Source organism: Rhinoraja longicauda, chromosome 21 (assembly GCF_053455715.1).
Source record: "Rhinoraja longicauda isolate Sanriku21f chromosome 21, sRhiLon1.1, whole genome shotgun sequence".
NCBI classification, from domain to species: domain Eukaryota; kingdom Metazoa; phylum Chordata; class Chondrichthyes; order Rajiformes; family Arhynchobatidae; genus Rhinoraja; species Rhinoraja longicauda.
The window spans coordinates 1217547-1234772 of record NC_135973.1 but is presented as its reverse complement, the minus strand read 5'-3'; the positions used below and the strand labels follow the sequence as shown (position 1 = coordinate 1234772).

General features: G+C 42.0%; 1 protein-coding gene across 1 annotated transcript in view; it reads right to left on the bottom strand.

Annotated features, from left to right (window-relative positions):
- The window catches only part of carhsp1 (calcium regulated heat stable protein 1), a 44538-nt gene extending 28296 nt beyond the window's left edge, over nucleotides 1–16242 (bottom strand). The window contains exon 1 of the mRNA XM_078417576.1: nucleotides 16160–16242. The gene's annotated coding sequence lies outside the window, so the exon portion shown is untranslated. The remainder of the gene's footprint in view (nucleotides 1–16159) is intronic.
- Between the last annotated feature and the right edge of the window lie 984 nt (nucleotides 16243–17226).

Here is a 17226-nt window from a genome sequence, read left to right as displayed (position 1 = left end):
GGTGACATTTTGGGTCGAGACCCTTCTTCAGGTGTCGTCTCGACCCGAAACGTCACCCATTCCATCTGGCTTCATGCAACTACTTAGAAATAATTTGATAGGTTCTCCCAACCTCCTTATTCCCACCCATTACATGTTCCAGGCACTCCGATTACAGAATTATTTCCTCTTAATTTATCCTATCAATGACTTTAATCGTCTTATCTAAATTAGATTACCCTTTAACCGTCTATTTTGAAAGAGAGCACCAATTTGCAATATGTACGCAATATGTCCTTGTTTAATGCCATCTGCTAAATCGGTTCTGCAGCTGAAAATCCTCCATTGTCAGTGAGGCCCAGCGCATATTGGAAGAACAGCACCTCATAATTCGCTCGGGTAGTTTACACCCCAGCGATATGAACATAGCTTTCTCTAACTTCAAATAGCCCTTGCTTTCCCCCTCTATCCCCCTCCCCCTTCCCAGTTCCCCCAGTCTCCGACTACATTCAATCTTTGTCCCGCCCACTCCCCTGACATCAGTTTGAAGAAGGGTCTCGACCTGAAACGTCACCCATTCCTTCTCTCCAGAGATGCTGCCTGTCCCGCTGAGTTACTCCAGCATTTTGTGTCTACCTTTGCTGAAAATCAATATATTTTTCTACAAATTTAGAAATGATCTTAGTATTCCGGTGGGACCCAACCAGTATTCTGTCTAGCTGTAACATATTTTTCACCACTTTTGTATTCCACCTGAGATTAAAGGTTTGTTAATAATCTGTAAACCTTTGTAAACATGTTTTCTTTCTGTTTGATGGCACCGTTGATTTCAACACTTGTATCTCGCCATATTCTTTGCTCATCAATTCAGCAAGCCTCCAGTTAAGAAATACTCTGATCCATCTTTTGCAAGTCGCAAACGATAACTTCACGCTTGCTCACTTCCTTAATTCAACCTTCTACTCCTATCTAAACTAATTGCTGTGTCATCTAATTAAATGTGGTTGTTAAAGTTAAACAGAAGTTTCTCTATTCCATCATCCAAGTCATTTATATATAAGTGAAAGAGTACAGCACGCATGCTTAGGGGCTCCCACAAGTCATTTAGAGTACATCCCTATTGTAAAAAAATGATTATCCAAATTCTTAGTGAGGTTATTTTTAAACAAGTTTGAGAACGATCATCATTTTCCACTCTTGGCTTTAACTCCAGCTCTCTGAACTAAATAAATGCATTAAAATCTTCACATGGAATGCAAGAACTGAAAAAAAATCATTGGCATTGTTTACTTTGACTTTAAATAGAATACAATGGAATGTGGAATAGGAAAAATAAATCCCTTTTTAGACCTTTCCAATCTTCAGCAAATTTAAACAAAATCTTCAACATTTGCAAGAACAATTAAATGAAATGGCTGGTTGTGCAACAGTCAAAAATTACTGTAATTGCAAAATGTTTCCAATTTAATTGCAACTTAAACTTCCATGTGCATTCAAGAAATAAGATATTCTGTCCACATAATTATAGATCATTGCACACTGTGTCATAACATAATTAGATTTTTTAACATTAGTCATTGATAATAGATCTCCGCAGAGCAACTTTCAAAAGCAAGCTCTACTTTAATAGAGATCTCATCAAACTTGGTAACATGTTTAAGCTTTGCGGAATGTCTCTGAAGAATAAACACGCTTCAGACAAATTCTGGCCATCTATTCAAGATTCAATTCAATGATATTTTATATTTTATGTTTTACTTAGAAACCTGTATTTATGTAACACCTTTGAATATAGCAAAATACCATGGTTAGCAATTACACTGTTGCTACTAACCTAGCGACTAAACTCATCCAAGCTCATCACATTTATCAACAGCACATGAACATTTTTGAGAGCATTAAAAATACAGCCAGACGTTAATATAGTTAAATGAATATTATCAAAATGAAAGTTGCACGTTCAATTTGTCTGACAAATTGGACACTCAAATTGCATTTTAACAATATTTACATTTCAAATGTTAGCAACAAAGCCACAAATAGTGCTGGTAGGTATAGAGGTCACTTTCAAAAAGGAGACAATGTGTTGAGTCAATTCAATAAACTCTCCTGACAATCACTTTCCTATGTTCAACTGTAATTCATCTTTGATGTGACACACATGTCAGAAACCACTCAGTTTCCTTATCAAAAACCCATTTTTATTGGTGAAAGTAACTTTTACTTAAGTTTAATTGGATAATGAATGTATTTATACATCCAATCTTTGTGACATTACCATTTGGTTAGTTTTTCACTACCAACAATTTAGAATAAGTGTGCTTGAAGCAAGTGGTTCAAAGGCATGCAAATAGCTACAATTTTTCTACATCACCTGGCACATTGCACATTGAAGTTATAGTTTCCTAATGGCCAACATCTGCTGGCTAATGATGGCTTATTGGATGATTTTCAGACTGATCAAACATCATGTTCTTTATGAATCTCATTTCCATCTTCTCAGCTAGGGAAGCAGTAGGAAATAATCATTGTCATAACCCCAGAGATAATAGACAGCAATCATCGCTGGAAAAAAAAGTGACTGAAAATGTGGCATCAATTTTTTTTAATTAAACATTTTGTAGTTACAATGGAAAGCCATTTAAATGCTGGAGCACTGAAGCATGAAGACAATTTTCAAATATATCTTTGGAGAATAATTGTTAGAAGTTATAGGTTTGAGGATTCAACAAAGAAATAATCACTGAAATGATAGGTACTTTCAGATTGGAAAAGGAAACAGCCCATTACTAAGAAAATTGAATCTTTTCTTGCAGCCTGCAATAATAAACCCCCAGGAGAATACTATTTTAGTTTTACATCCTGACATGTCACTGCTAGCATTAGTGAGAAGTACTGTTCTAACACAAACCCAACTGTAGATTCAAAGATAGTTTCCGAAAAAATCCCCATTAATAACAGAGGGCCCCTGTTGTGCTTATAACCAGGCTGGAGTTGAATGAGCAACACTTAATTTAATTCTGTTCTCAATGCCTTGATTCAATAAAATTAAGGTGGAACAGTATGGTGCATGTGCCTTGATATTACTGTCTGGGCATCAAAGCATTGTCACTGCAGTACATGATAGTTCCCATTAAAAATGTGTAAATTGTATATATTTTTAATGGAAACAATTGTTTAGTGTGGCTAAAATATAAGAGCAGAAGATAAAGTGCATGTACTGGTCCATCCGACTGAACGGAACTGGTCTTGGTTTGAAAAACCTAGGGCCGGCATCGCCTTTGAGTATGAGCCGTGCCTTCATCTTTGTGCAGTGCCCAAGTCCAGGTGCAAAAACGTCTGGAAACTGGTCAAGAACCTTCTGCAGGTTGTTCTCACACTTGCTGACCATGTTGCAGTCCGTGGAAGATGACAGTGCCATAGTTGATCCTTCGTAGATCAAGGCGTTCATGTCAAGATTGAACGCATGGATCCAGTCGATGGCGCACAGGGATGTACCTTCATTGCCAACGACGATCAGTGGCAACATCTGTGTCATACCATTACAGGAAACGGTGACAGTGCACCAATCTTGAGAACTACACACTTCAAACATTTGAACTTCATTTACACCATATTTGAAAAAAAATGCCTGACAAGTGCCCTGCCAACAAATAAGTTGCTTCAATTAGTTGCATATCGTGGCAACCTTATTTTGATACCTGATGGGATCTTGATTAGGTTGTCAAGTGGGCTGAGGAATGGTTCATGGGGCTGAATGTGGGGGTTGCGTACCAGACATTGAGAAAAACACTTAATTGCAACTTCTTTCAAATTAAATTTTTATCATTTAAAAATAATTTGATTTTTGTGCAGCGTGTTCACAATAATTGCTAGTATTTTTTAAACATTAATAACCAACCGAATCATTTAATTTAATTAGCAAAAGCATCATGAGCTGATGAAGAAAGCAAAATGAGAGGAATGCAGAAAATCTTGTTTGTTCAACGTCATTTTGTGTTGTATAAATTCCTAATCATATTTTAAATAAATCAAATATGCGTGTCTCCAGTTTTAGATATTCCTGACTTGGTGACCCCGGTGACATACTGTTTTCTTTAATTTTGTTGTAACCCAGATGAGTTTGTTTCTGAATAGGATAATTTATTTACATTTAGATTGATATCGTGTTGCTGGCTGGAATTATTTACCCAGCATGATGCAATATGATCCATACATGCTAGTCATTACTGTGATGTACCATTCACCTTTAATTCTGTTTGCAATGTAATAAACAGAAACCACAGTCGAGATAATTAATTTTGCCCATAAACATGGCTCGTTCTCATTCTATTCAACAAAAAGGGTTCACAGTTGCTCAGGACATGTTCCTTGTGGATTTTATCCCTCATGGCACTGATAGATGAAAAACAACTGCTTAAAATAATTTGTTCCATAGTATACCACTAAACAATATCTGAATGAAATGTACTCGATACGCAATCTTAAAGCAACAACCAGCTCCTCAGTCACTGTTTGCAGTAGCGAGGCATCGACCCCAAAGACCTTGGGCTCTCTTTCTCAAGGTAGTAAATAAAATGTGGGGCGCCTGCATGTGCCAGAAACCAAGATTAAAGTACCAGCTATCTCAACTTCATTATAAGCACAATCTAACTGCAACTATAAGGATTACCTGTATGAAATGAGCAACCACCCAAAATTCAGCAAAACGTGCTTTCCAGGTAGACCCCACATGATAAACATGTCAGTAAGCAAGCAGAAGACGACACTGCCCCGGCATCATTGCATATGCAAACCCCTACCTCTAAAGCATGTATATTTAGTTTAGTGTAGAGATTCAGTGCGGAACCAGGCCCTTCGGCCCACTGAATCCGTGCCTACCAGCGATTCCCGCACATTAACACTATCCTACACACACTAGGAACAAATTACATTATAACCAAGCCAATTAACCTACAATCCTGTACGTCTTTGGAGTGTGGGAGGAAACCTCCGTACAGGCAGCACCTGTTGTCAGGATCTAACCTCGGTCTCTGGCACTGTGAGACAGCAACTCTACCGCTGCGCCACTGTGCGGCCCTTTCTAAAAAGGTTGACATTTATTGCCAATTTCTATTTATATTCATGAAGTTGATGGTGAGCAATCGATCATCAATCGCTGCAGTCCCTCTGCTGAAGGTACTCCCAGTGCTTTGGGGAAAGTTCCAGGATTTAAACCACAAAATGAGAAAGGCATAAGTGGCCCATGGCATTAAAGATACAAAGGCATTCATTACAAGCAATAACAAGACGTGTTCCATGCCATCTAGTGCTACTGCATTCCACACAAATCATCTGTGCAGAGAGCTGGTGTCAAATATCCAGCAGTATGCTGTTCATTCACAAGAGCAGTTATTCAGTTATTTTTTAAATATAATTCATCTATTCATCACAAAAATAAGATAATATAAAATGAATTCCAACCCTATTGTACTTTATTTTAATTGATTTGGTCCGTATTGCCAAAAGTTTAAAATTGGGGAAGGTTTTTGCACATACTGTAACTATAATTCACAGTGAAGAAACTTTACGTAGCTTTCATTTAATTGCTCAAATATTATGTCCCCTTGCAGCCTCGGTGGCTGCCACTTGGCCCATTGAGTCAACGCTGCATAAGTTAGGCATTCACACCTCTAACTTATTTCCTGCAACCTATCCTTTCTTACGTGCCTATCAACTTCACCCTGGTTCTCATGCCACTTTTTTTTAATATCGGGGAGAACCTACAGAGGCCAAGCAACCTACCAAGCAGCACTCATTTGTGTGTGGGAGGAAACAGGAGCACCTGGGGTAAATCATGGAGTCATAGAGAGAATGTACAAACTCCACACAGATAGCACTGGAGTTCAGAACTGATTAAGAGTGCCACTGGTAGTATGAGAAAATAACTGCAGATGCTGGTACAAATCGATGGTATTTATTCACAAAATGCTGGAGTAACTCAGCAGGTCAGGCAGCATCTCAGGAGAAGGAATGGGTGACGTTTCGGGTCGAGACCCTTCTTCAGACAGATGTCAGGGGGGCGGGACAAAGGAAGGATATAGGTGGACAATAGACAATAGGTGCAGGAGGAGGCCATTCGGCCCTTCGAGCCAGCACCGCCATTCAATGTGATCATGGCTGATCATTCTCAATCAGTACCCCGTTCCTGCCTTCTCCCCATACCCCCTGACTCCGCTATCCTTAAGAGTGGAGACAGGAAGATAGAGGGAGATCTGGGAAGGGGGAGGGGAAGAGAGGGACAGAGGGACTATCTAAAGTTGGAGAAGTCAATGTTCATACCGCTGGGCTGCAAGCTGCCCAGGCGAAATATGAGGTGCTGTTCTTCCAAATTCCGGTGAGCCTCACTATGGCACTGGAGGAGGCCCATGACAGAAAGGTCAGACTGGGAATGGGAGGGGGAGTTGAAGTGCTCAGCCATCGGGAGATCAGATTGGCGAACGCGGACCGAGCGCAGGTGTTGAGCGAAGCGATCGCCGAGCCTGTGTTTGGTTTCGCCGATGTAAAAGATCAGATTGGCGAACGCAGATCGAGCGCAGGTGTTGAGCGAGCCACTGTTTCAGTCTTAGCTATATACTTTCAGAAATGATATTCGAGTTCTGGTCATATTTAGACAAGCAAACAGAATATTCACAGCCCATGCCAAATGGGTTAATATTCAACAATTGGTTTTTTTAAATCAGAAAAATCGTTATTCATTGGAGCTGCCGTAGATATGGCAATGATACCAAGCTATTTATGCGCACCTCTGAAAACTGCAATAAGTGATAAAGAAATAAATTAAGTGTATGACTCTATGACATTGAAACACTGATTATTACTTCCAATTTCTTCAGGCACTTTTAATTTTAAACACAGCAAAAGATTTATGAAGATATAATACAAGTACCTTCATCCCACTTACAAACTGTTAGCGCCATAAGGCAATTTATTTTATTTTGTCTTCCAGCAGCATTACACTCTCTGCAGTGCTTCTATTTGTGAATTGTGTGCTGGTTAAAATACCAGACAATTAACATTAGATAACCAAGACCAAATCCCAATTAACACTCAACGTAATCCAATGTAGTTAACACAGGATAAAAAATACTCATAAAGCTTAGATGAAGAAACAAGGAACAAGTCTGAAGAAGGGTCCCGACCCAAAACATCCCCTTATCCATATTCTCCTGAGCTCCTGTCTGACCCGAAGAGTTACTCCAGCACTTTGTGGCCTTTTGCCCAAGCAGCTTTTCTTTTTTGGTAAAAAATGATCTGATTCACTCATGTCCATCATTTTTTTCTACCTTGAGACTACCTGATATTCTAAATATTCTCCACAGTTCAAACCTGCAATTCCTGGCTATTACTTGTTCCTGTCTCTCACTAACTGTGCTAAATAATTTATCAATCAAATAACTTCACCTGGAGGTTATCACCATCGTAATTCTGGCCCAAGCTTAACAGAGACATTTCCTTTGTCTCCACCATTCTATCAAGGCTTTCCATAAACTTAAAACTAATTGGTTTACTTTGATTCCGCATGTTGACAAGGGTCTTTGATTTGAAACATTAACTTTGCTTCTCTTTTCACAAATGCAGCCTAAACTAACGAGTGTGTCTAGCATTTTATTTTATTTCAGATTTAAATCATCTATCACTTTTGTTTTCATTTTCATTAACACTTTTAAAGCTATTTTGTTCAATGGAGACATTAAACTGTATCTGAGAGTGCCTTGATTAGATGCCATCCTTTCACTTCACAAGGATCAGGAATGCATCTGAAGATAAAACTGGGAGAGCTGATGCTCTGCAAATGAGTCTCAGCCGCACCAGGCACACAAATGGAGACAAGCAGGTACTGGACAGATAAGGAAAACTGCAGTGGTCATAGATAATAGAATTGTAAAATGATAGACACAAAATGCTGGAGTAACTCAGCAGGTCAGGCAGCATCTCTGGAGAGAAGGAATGGGTGACGATTCGGGTCGAGACTCTTCTTCAGATTGTAACACGATGCTTGAATTTTAAAAAGTGTTCACAAATTGCTGCCGTAAACTAACTGATCTGTTGTCGTCTGGTGGGCCGGACTGACCTCGACCGTGCTGAGGCCAGGCACCAGTACTTGGACACCTGCTCATACCTACCCTTTGACCATGACCGCACAGAAAAACACCAGGCCATCATCGATCCGAAACATCACCCAATCCTTCACTCCAGAGATGATGCCCGTCCCGCTGTTATTCCAGCGTTTTGTGTCTATCTTCGGTGTAAACCAGCATCTGCAGTTCCTTCCTACATATCTCCCAAACTGTTTCTGATCTCATCGCCTCGGACGATCTCCCTTCCACAGCCTCCAAACATCATTCCCCAGGCCCCAACTGCCCAATTCTATCTGTGTAAGAAGGAACTCCAGATGCTGGTTTAAACCAAAGATAAACTCAAAAACCTAGAGTAACTCAGCGGGACAGGTAGCATCTCTGGAGAGAAGGAATGGGTGAGACCCTTCTATCTCCTTCATCAAATGGATCTCGATGTGAAATGTCACTTATCCATGCTCTCCTGAAATGCTGCCTGACCTGCCGAGTTACTCCAGCACTCTGGGTCCTATTGAGCCTTCCCTTGACGCAGCTAGCGATTTTATTGTCAGGGGTGGGTTGATGAAAGATACTAGAAATCCTGTCGATTTACAGAACATTCATCTGCTTCCTTCTATCTTGTTACTTTCAGTTACTATTCTATTCTGATATTGGCACCACACAAATAGAGTAAAAATAATTTGTACTGAAGCAACAAGCATTGCTTTAAAAAGCAAATGTGGAATCATGAAAGACAATTAAATAATTAAAGTAATCACCAGTAAGAGCTACGTTAAAAATCAAGTATAAAAATATAGACATAGAAAAGTGCCCAATTGATGCAAATAAATTTATCTTACCACAATCAATCCAAAAGATTACCACTTTCATTTTTTTTAGTTTTAAAAAGTATATATTCATCAACAAAAAAGCTTTAAGATTTTGCATTTTGTAAGATGGGATAAGGTTTTTTTTGCATTTTGTTAGTTTAAAGCATAAATTTAAACTCACCAGATTCTGGATCATTTGTGTATATTTCCAGATTAGCATTTCTGCACTTCTGAGAATATTACCCTGCCTAAATTAGTCTTGTATAAACAAAAAATTGTTCTCTGAAGGCACTGGTATGAAAAGTAATTGTTTCACCATAGCCTTACTCATCTCATGTTTATCTACTGTAAGAAAATAACTGCAGATGCTGGTACAAATCGAAGGTATTTATTCACAAAATGCTGGAGTAACTCAGCAGGTCAAGCAGCATCTCAGGAGAGAAGGAATGGGTGACGTTTCGGGTCGAGACCCTTCTTCAGACTGATGTCAGGGGGGCGGGACAAAGGAAGGATGTAGGTGGAGACAGGAAGACAGTGGGAGATCTGGGAAGAGAGGGACAGAGGAACTATCTAAAGTTGAAGAAGTCAATGTTCATACATTCAGTTATTTAGTCAATTAAACAAATGTGAAAAAAGGAAACACAAATACATAGTTGCCAAAATAATATTGAACATTTATGACACACTATGTCACTACTTGATTGCATTGGGACAGCATCTGCACTGGAATTGCCATTTGACACCAGATACAAAATAATGCCCTCAAGGTGACAAAGATAAATTGCAAAGCTTCAAGAAGAAGTCTGTGGAATTCTCTGCCACAGAAGGTAGTTGAGGCCAGTTCATTGGCTATATTTAAGAGGGAGTTAGATGTGGCCCTTTTTGCTAAAGGGATCAGGGGTATGGAGAGAAGGCAGGTACAGGCTACTGAGCTGGATGATCAGCCATGATCATATTGAATGGCGGTGCAGGCTCAAAGGGCCGAATGGCCTACTCCTGCACCTATTTTCTATGTTTCTATGTTTCTAAGACCGAAAGGGATAGGGATAGGTAGAGTGCTGAAAATGTTTAAAGTCCTCTTTATGCATTATAATAATTCTGTGCTTCAAAGAAGGTTGAAACTGAGCATGTGTAGCTGACACTCACTGCATTTTACTTTAGTCAGATTCTCTTCTCTGTTGTCAAAGGACAGATGGCAATCATAATACAATAAAATAAGGTGGAAAGGGTAACAGGACATTTGCTTATCTGTGATGGTGTGGGATTGGGCTGTGTGTACTCTGCTGTGTCTTTTGGAGGTGCACGATGTATATTTGTTATGACCATTTGGAAGAAAGAAAACCTCTAAAGAGCTTGCTATGGCAAACAGAACATCACAAGGAAAGTCTGTATATAAGAGGCAGATGAATCTTTGTAAGTTGAGCAATCTCCTAAGATTGCTCCCAGTAATCACTGTATTTGGTGCTTTTCAATAGTCTTGATTGTCTTGCCAGATCTTTATGTTGTGTTTTAAAGTTTTCTTTAACAAAGGCAAAGGAGGAAGTATGCCGTTTCATCAGGCTGAAAACAGGAAATGATGAGGCAATTTCCAAAACTTTTTTTTAAATAAAAAAATAAATCTCAACTCCATTTTCAGCATCTTGTCATTGTATCCAAAATGCTTTCTAAGAATGATAATGCTTACTAAATTTATTTCAGGAATTTTAATAGTGTAACTTGATAGTTTCTACATACCAACAGCCAGCTGGTTATGCTCATTAAAATACTTTGCTATTTTAATGTCATTGCTATAATTTAAACACACATTGCAACAGTAAGTGTTAGAACAGAATTGTTTTCTTAAGGCCATATTTACTATAATTTGACCTTTTGCTAATTTGTCTGCCTCATTACAAGTACAACTGCTTTATTAAAATACACAGTACCGACAGATGGCAATCTGGTCATCACATCCTTACTTCCATTTGTTGATGTCCTTGTCGCCAATAAAATCACTACTCTCCCTTATCCTAGTGTCGTGGTTTAGTTCTCCCCTCTCAAGACTTGAACATTTACTGTGGATAAACAGGCATTCATTCATAGATCTGGCCTGCCAGTTGCAATGACATAATTCCTCTTTTGCCAGAACTGGTGCATGGTGTAAGCTTTCCACAAAGTTTGTTTGAAACGTACCGTTAAGAAATGTGGCAAGACTTTTATTATAATCTGGCAGAGCTATTTCAACCAATTAGAATCTTGAAATCATTTAACTTTGCAACGAGTTTAGCAAAACTAATCACCCCGGGATCTGAAAATTTAAAAATTCAAACGTCCAAAGGTCTGAGACAACTAAGATCTTCATTAAGATAGCGACCTGATCGAACAAAAGGAAAGAATACAGAACAGACTGAAACTTCTCAAGTGCTATAAATTGCCTTATTGCAATTTTAATCAGTTTCCAGAGGTTTGAATTATTTATAACTTCATTTCAAAAGCAGGTTGGAAACATCTTGAAATGCACAATGGCAATGATGATTAAGTACTGATAAGAATCCAGAAGTTTATACTGTATATCCAAAAAGACTATCGTCATTCCATGACAATAGTTGGGGAATTTAATTCTACTCATGAAATAATTCCGGAATAAAGTTAGTAGAAACATAGAAAGATAGGTGCAGGAGTAGGCCATTCGGCCCTTCGAGCCAGCACCACCATTCAATATGATCATACCTGATCATCTAAAATCAGTACCCCATTCCAAGGGATATCCCCATATCCCTTGCGATTCCTTTAGCCCTAAGAGCTAAATCTAACTCTCTCTTGAAAACAATGTTTCATCATGCTGTCTACGATAGAGTGGTATTGAAAGCTCAAGTGCAGCACCTACCACCAAATTCACAGATTCTGATTTGCTATAAGGATAATTATAATATAACCAGGATGTTTCCACTCAATAGATTTCTTCTATTTTATCCATAATTACAAGTAGGATGGTAATTGGTTGTCTGTGGATATTTGTGGATTGGACATGTTTGGACAATTTTACACAATTGTACTGGATCTGCAGCACAATTTTTTAACACCATAGACAAGATGTAATTGGAATCACCAGCTGTGCTTAGTCCACAAAAGCATTTCTAATTATCAAATGGACCATGTCAAACTATCTGGTGTTAGTTACGGTGGGGCCTCAAGAGGTTTCCGATAAAGATTAGCAACTACGCACATCAGAGATGGGCGAGTGTAAATGCAACTCAAGTGCTAGATTTGACCACCACCGATGACGAACCATACCTTAGTTAACTGTCAACTAGCATTCACGGCAAGATGATCTTTTCTTTTGTTGTGGAATTATTTAAATCTGCTTTTTACTTGCTTCCTCCATTGTTTAGCACAGGTGTAGCCCCATACTGCATCTTAGAGACATTAACAACTCAATCTTCAGAATGATACTTTATGGTCACATGTGACATCACAGTAATATTCTTAGTTTTGTACACGCAAGGTATGCAAAGTGTCACTGCATAAACAAGGCCCAACAAAGTATCCCACGCCAGGTCCTCCTTTGTCCTCCCACCCAACCCTCCCTGTGGTACCCCCACAACGGATACTCTGTCTTCCCCCCCCCCTCCACAGCAGTTCCCCTACACCAGGTCCTCCTCTGTTCTCCCCCCTCCCGACGACTTCCCCATGTCAGGTCCTCCTTTGTTCTCGGCTGCCCTCCAGCATCCACATGCCCATCCTCGACTGCCAGCCAGACCTCAACCACCGACGCTCCCTCACTGACCGCCGACCACGAAGAGCACAGTGGCCTGCCTCAATGTCTCACTCCCGGTAACACTTATATCGCTATAATGAAGTATTTTGAGGTTGGTTATGGGACAACTCAACTCCTGTCTCAGAAATGATCTGATTCATTTCAATTTACCTATTGGCATAGCAGGTAAACAGCAGATGCTAGCTCACTGGTTCTCCACTCTGCACGGACCATCAACAGGAGCACATACACCAAGCTGCTGTTTATCAATGACAGTTCAACCTCATCATGCTGATCAGTAACAACATCCCCTTTACTGACCATAAATCATGAAGCGCACCTAAAGACTACATGCTTAATTTCCTTTACACACCCATGATTGTGTAGCTAACCACAGACCTAATGTCATCTATAAATTTGCCAACACAGCTATTGTTGGGCAAATCGCGGGTGGTGTCAAGTGAATGTACAGGAGAGAGAGAAAGAACACTTGGTTGAGGACGAAAATAACTGCAGATGCTGGTACAAATTGAAGGTATCACAAAATGCTGGAGTAACTCAGTGGGTCAGGCAGCATCTCAGGAGAAAAGGAATGGGTGACGTTTCGGGTCGAGACCCTTCTTCAGACGGTTGAGTGGTGCCGCAACAACAACCTTTTACTCAGCATCAACAAAACCACAAATCTAATCTTTGACATCAAAAAGAAGTAGTTGGGAGACCCCGCGTCTGTTTCCATTGGCAGGTCGGCGGTAGAGAGTTAGCATTTTCCAATTCCTGGCCATTAACATCTCGGATAACCTGTTCTGGGCCCTGTACATGCGTGCCATCACGAAGAAGGCACACCTTAATATTCCCTTAGGAGTTTTGAGAGATTTGGCACGTCACCGAATATTCTTAAGAAACTTTGGCAGATGCACCGTAAGAATCCTGATTGGTTGCATAAAGTCCCACACCACCAGCTTCGGATAGAGCTCCTTTCCATCAGCCACCAGGTTCTTGAATCGACCTGCAAAACCCTCATCCTACATCAGCAGCGGAACACCCACACCACAGGATCACCTCTTGCACTTCCACAGACTTGTTTTCTAATTATGTTTTGCATTAATATCTTGGGGTTTTTTTGCACTTTTTTTTTTCACTGTCTTGCAGAAATTATAGTTTAAGTTTGTCTGTTCAAGTCAAGTCAAGTTTATTTGTCACATACACGATATGCAGTGAAATGAAAGTGGCAATGCCTGTGGATTGTGCACACAAAAAGAATTACAGTTACAGCATATAAATAAAAGTTAATACAGAGAAGACAAAATTTAGTCCCTGGAGTTATAAAAGTTAACAGTCCTGATGGCCTGTGGGAAGAAACTCCGTCTCATCCTCTCCGTTTTCACAGCGTGACAGCGGAGGCGCTTGCCTGACCGTAGCACATGGAACAGTCCGTTGCTGGGGTGGCAGGGGTCCTTCATAATCTTGCTTGCTCTCGATCTACACCTCCTGATGTATAGGTCCTGTAGGGGGGGCGAGTGTAGTTCCCATGGTGCATTCTGCCGAATGCACTACTCTCTGCAGGGCCTTCCTGTCCTGGGCAGAGCTGTTCCCAAACCAGACTGTAATGTTGCTGGACAGGATGCTCTCTACAGCCCCAGAGTAGAAGCAATGAAGGATCCTCAGAGACACTCTGAATTTCCTCAGCTGTCTAAGGTGGTAAAGGCGCTGCTTTGCCTTACCCACCAGTGCGGCAATGTGCGTCTTTGATGTGGACTCCCAAGTATGTAAAACTGCTCACCCTATCCACAGTAGTCCCATTTATCTGTTGCCTTAGTCCATGTGCTTATGGTGCTGCTGCAAAGCAAGATTTTCATTGCACCTGTACCTCACTGTGCGTGTGTTTATAACAATAAACTCAACTCGACTTGATTCTCAGATGTTTGCTGCTGAGCTTGACATCCTCCCACACTCCCCCATTAACACCCACTGGAAAGTGGCGAATCTGCCATAAATTCTATGTCCTGGCTGATGTCTCACAGCTCGAGTGCTGCTGCCTCCAAGCAATGGGAGAATATTCTAAAACATACTGTAGGTGGGAGGAGGGGCTTTGAGAACTCCTGTTGCTTATCGCATTAGCCAGACTGGGCAACTCCTCTGAGAAACTAATATAATGATTTCCTTCTCTACCCAGATTTGTAGATAAATATGCTCCGTCTTGGCATCTCGTTATAATTTCACATTCAACTCGCGCTCAACACAAAGCAATTAGTCACAGACTTTAGTTTGTATTTTCACAGCAGGAGTGAGTATTTTGCTTTTAAGGCTGCGAATGGCAAACAGTGGAATACCCAGCGGACCCTGACGGTGTGTTTTGTTTTATTACACAGCAGACATTTTAACTGGCGAGCGCTAATTTAAACTCCAAGTCAGCTCAAGGACTGAAGTTTTACAAGGAGAGGCTTTACACTAACACAAGGATCCTCTTGATAAAGGAATCTCGACCACAGTGAGGAGTGTAGGAAGGAGCTGCAGATGCTAGTTTACACCGAAGACAAGACAAAAAATGTTGGAGTAACTAAGTTACTACAGCATGTTGTATTCACAGATCCTTGTCGAGTTTCCTTTCACCCTGCCGGGGGGAATGGTTAGGGGAGGGTGACGAAAAGCAATTGCACTCTGACCACACTGTTGAACAATCTTGCATTGAAGAAAAGGGCAGCATCTGACCACGATCACTGTAACAGTAGTTTGAATCACAGACACTGACAGACAGATTTTAGTTTAAGAAAATAACTGGAGATGCTGGTACAAATCGACGGTATTTATTTCACAAAATGCTGGAGTAACTTAGCAGGTCAGGCAGCATCTCAGGAGAGAAGGAATGGGTGACGTTACGCGTCGAGGCCCTTCTTCAGACTGACTTTAGTTTGTATTTTCACTGCACGGGTGTTTTGCTTTTAAGGCTGCGAGTGGCGGAGTGGGACCTGTGGACTTTGGCAGGCACTTGGAGAGGCGCTCTCTCTCTCTCTCTGTTTGGCGCCAAAACTGAGGTGTGGGAGTCGTGGGACAGTGGGAGTGGGGACGAAACTCCTCTTCACCGTCACCCTACCTACCGTGTGGACGGAGACCTGCTGCCCCGGTCACTCACTCACTCACCGACCGACCGAGGGAGGGAAGAGAAGAAAGTGTCCGCGCGGGAAACTACCGGGGGGGGGGGGGGGGGGGGTCACGTCGAGGGGAAAGAAGAAAGGTTTGGGTGAATAATTATTGCGGGGTTGTGTGAGGGGAGAGGGAGCTGTGAGGAGGAGGAGGGGGGGTATGTGAGGGGAGGGGGGGTATGTGAGGGGAGGGGGGGTATGTGAGGGGAGGGGGGGTATGTGAGGGGAGGGGGGGTATGTGAGGGGAGGGGGGGGTATGTGAGGGGAGGGGGTATGTGAGGGGAGGGGGTATGTGAGGGGAGGGGGTGTGAGGGGAGAGGATGAGTAGTTATTCCCGGGGGGTGTGAGGGGGGGGGGAAGCGCGGGAAGGGTCCCTACCTGAAGCCGCCACCGCCCGTTGCCGCTGCTACTGCTTCTGTTGCTGCCGGCGCGCGCGCTGGGGGGGGGGAAGGGGGGAGGGAGGAGCGGGGAGCGCGCGCTGGGGGGGGGAGGGAGGAGCGGGGAGCGCGCGCTGGGGGGGGGGAGGGAGGAGCGGGGAGCGCGCGCTGTGGGAGGGGAGGAGCGGGGAGCGCGCGCAGGGCCGGGGTCACGTGGCGGAGGGCGGACGCTCGGCCCGTCGAGCGCGGTCTTTCCCCCTCAGCGGGACGGCGACGGACACCACCCCACCCCTCCCTCTCTCTCTCTCTCCACACCCGGCATTTTCAAATTCTAAGTAGTATCTTAATTGCAGCAGCTTCTCCCCGAGCAAGGCAAGGGGGACACAATGGAATCACACGCGAAGTAATTACCTCATTGGATCTTCACGAAGCACAGGCCAGGACATTTTCAGAACGTAAGTGGGCTTCGGCAGTTGTTGTGGTGCTGCTGCAGGACTGACATTCTGCCAGTATTCGTACTAAAATAACTGCAGATGCTGGTACAAATCGAAGGTATTTATTCACAAAATGCTGGAGCAACTCAGCAGGTCAGGCAGCATCTCAGGAGAGAATGAATACTGACATTCTGCCAGTATTCCTTACACGTAAGAGTAAACTCCAAAAGCACAGATTAACAGGGTGTCATTGGGTGTACTCGGTACCAAAAGCTGGAGATGCAGGTGTGTAGATGAGCCATGCATGCGCTAATACAGTAGTGCTTCTTAAACTATTTCAGTGTCATTCACCCTTGAGTCTTTAACACAACATTTCATTCACCCTCGACTAAATTTTCTTATGTTTTAACTAGAGAACGAACCCCTCTAGTTTCATTCACCCCAAAATTATTTCATTCGCCCTTGGGTGAACCAATAAACAATAGATGCAGGAGTAGGCCATTCGGCCCTTCGAGCCAGCACTGCCATTCAATGTGATCATGGCTGATCATTCACAATCAGTACCCCGTTCCTGCCTTCTCCCCATATCCCCTGACTCCGCTATCCTTAAGAGCTCTATCAAGCTCTCTCTTGA